Here is a 2852-nt window from a genome sequence, read left to right as displayed (position 1 = left end):
ACAAAAATAAATAAAATAAAAGATAAAAAATAATAATAAAAATATATATTACTAATAATACATAAATAATAAAATACATAGGATATACATAAAATATAAAATAAAATAAAAATAAAAATAAAAATGACAAAGATAAAATTGAACCTACCCATTTGGACCAAGCCCAATTGATTTGGGCCTAGATCAAATTGGGTGTCTACACAAACTAAAATTTATTTTTCAAAAAAATAACATAAATAGAGAATTTTTTTTCCAATCAATTTTAAAAGTCAAATTACTTTCAGTTTGAAATTTTAAAATATAAAAAGAAAAAGTTGAACTTTTTATTCTGAAATTTTTAATGCCATTAAAATTTTGACTCTTTCCTCAAAATCAGATAATTTTAAAATTAAATATTAGAATTAAATATTTAATTATATTTTTTTATGCACACATTTGTTCCTGATTTGAGCCTTTCTTCTCTTTCATTGAAGAGTGGGAGTTCTTTTGTTGCTAGTTCTAATTCTAGTGTTCCATTTTCAATATATCAATCGGCCCGAATTTTCTCTGACATTGCTTCTTACAAGTTTGGTATCAATCAAGAAGGTCGGCATTGGGTCCGGCTCTACTTTTATCCTCTTCCAAAATCAGGACAGAACTTGACATCTGCTCCAATAACAGTTGTCACTGATGATTTTGTGCTCTTGAACAACTTCGCTTTCAGCAACTATAATGGTTCTTTTTTGTTCAAGGAGTATGCAATCAATGTGATCTCTGATACCTTGACTCTTAGCTTCATTCCTTCAAACAATTCGGTTTCATTTGTTAATGCAATGGAAGTTGTCTCCATCCCAGATGCAGTCCTGCCTGATCAGGCATTAGCTCTGAATCCATCTGCTCCTATTAGTGGTCTTTCAGAATTTGCCATGGAAACTGTTTATAGGTTAAACATGGGTAGGCCACTGATCACTGCTCAGAATGATACCCTTGGAAGAACATGGGAGAATGATGTGAAATATCTCCATGTAAACAGTTCTGCTCTGAATGTTTCAGTCAATCCTGCTTCTATCAAATATACGACTTCCATTACAACAGAAACAGCCCCAAATTGGGTCTATGCTACTGCTGAAGTTATGGGAGATACAAATGCACCCAGCATGAACTTCAATGCAACTTGGGTCTTCCCTGTTGATCCAAACTTCAGGTATTTTGTTCGGGCACGTTTTTGTGATATTGTGAGTCAGTCTCTCAATGGTTTGGTTTTCAATCTATACATAAATGATGATATGGCTGTTGCAAGTCTTGACCTCTCAACATTTACCGGCGACCTAAATGTGCCTTATTATAAGGACTTTATCACCAATTCTTCAGCAGAATCCGATACATTGAATGTTAGTATTGGTCCAGATTCAGTGGCAGACATCACTAATGCAACAATGAATGGATTGGAGATAATGAAAATCAGCAATGAGGCTGGAAGCCTGGATGGACTTTCTTCTGTTAAGAATCTCCTTACGAAATCATCCTCGAAGAAGAACAAGATTTGGATAATAATTGGTTGTCTTGCTGGAGCTGTAGCTGCAGTGGCACTAATTGGGTTCTGTTGTTGTTGCCTGGCAGCACGCAAGTCAAAAGCTACTCATCAACGACATCCATGGTTGCCTTTGCACTTATATGGAAACTCTCAGACAATGACCAAAATGTCCACAACATCACAGAAGAGTGGAACAGCAAGCTGCATCTCATTGGCTTCCTCCAATCTCGGCCGGTTCTTCTCCTTCCAAGAAATCCTTGATGCTACCAACAAATTTGATGAGAGCCTAATTCTTGGAGTTGGTGGTTTTGGAAGGGTCTACAAGGGAATACTTGAGGATGGGACTAAAGTTGCTGTAAAAAGAGGCAACCCGAGATCTGAACAAGGTCTTGCTGAATTCCGCGCTGAAATTGAAATGTTATCAAAACTTCGCCACCACCACCTTGTCTCTCTTATTGGGTACTGTGATGAAAGATCAGACATGGTTCTTGTCTACGAGTATATGGCTAACGGACCCCTTAGAAGCCATCTTTATGGAACAAATCTACCATCTCTATCATGGAAGCAACGACTTGAAATATGCATTGGGGCTGCTAGGGGACTTCATTATCTCCACACTGGTGCAGCCCAAAGCATTATTCACCGAGATGTGAAGACCACAAACATTCTCTTGGATGAGAATTTTGTAGCCAAAGTAGCATATTTCGGTCTTTCAAAAACTGGTCCAGCTTTAGGTCAGACACATTTGAGTATTGCAGTTAAGGGTAGCTTTGGTTACCTTGATCCTGAATATTCCAGAAGGCAGCAACTCACAGAGAAGTCTGAGGTGTATTCATTTGGGGTGGTTCTGATGGAAGTTCTCTGCACTAGGCCAGCTTTAAATCCTGTTCTTCCAAGAGAACAAGTTAATATTGCAGAATGGGCAATGAACTGGCAGAAGAAAGGTATGTTGGATCAAATCATGGATTCTAATCTGGCGGGGAAAGTGAATCCAGCTTCCCTTAAGAAATATGGAGAGACAGCTGAGAAGTGCCTGGCTGAGCACGGCGTTGACAGGCCATCAATGGGAGATGTTTTATGGAACCTTGAATATGCTCTTCAGCTGGAGGAGACCTCATCAGCAGTAATGGAACCCGATGACAATAGTACAAACCATATCCCAGCCATTCAGTTGACACCGCTTGAGCCATTTGACAACAGTGTAAGCATGATCGATGGGGGAAATTCTGGCACTTATGATGATGCTGAAGATGCTGCTACTAGTGCAGCATTCTCACAACTAGTAAATCCTCGTGGAAGATTGATGACAAAAGGTCCTGCCTTGTGACTTTAGCCTATG

The 2852-nt window shown here is 38.5% G+C and overlaps 1 pseudogene; it reads left to right on the top strand.

Annotated features, from left to right (window-relative positions):
- Positions 1-425: 425 nt before the first annotated feature.
- Positions 426-2852, top strand: LOC111288889 (receptor-like protein kinase THESEUS 1 pseudogene; annotated as a pseudogene).

Source organism: Durio zibethinus, chromosome 4 (genome assembly GCF_047325235.1).
Source record: "Durio zibethinus cultivar Kanyao isolate XHJ-2024 chromosome 4, ASM4732523v1, whole genome shotgun sequence".
In the NCBI taxonomy this organism is placed as follows: Eukaryota; Viridiplantae; Streptophyta; class Magnoliopsida; order Malvales; family Malvaceae; genus Durio; species Durio zibethinus.
The sequence above is the reverse complement of the archived record's forward strand: the minus strand, read 5'-3'. Positions and strand labels throughout refer to the sequence as shown.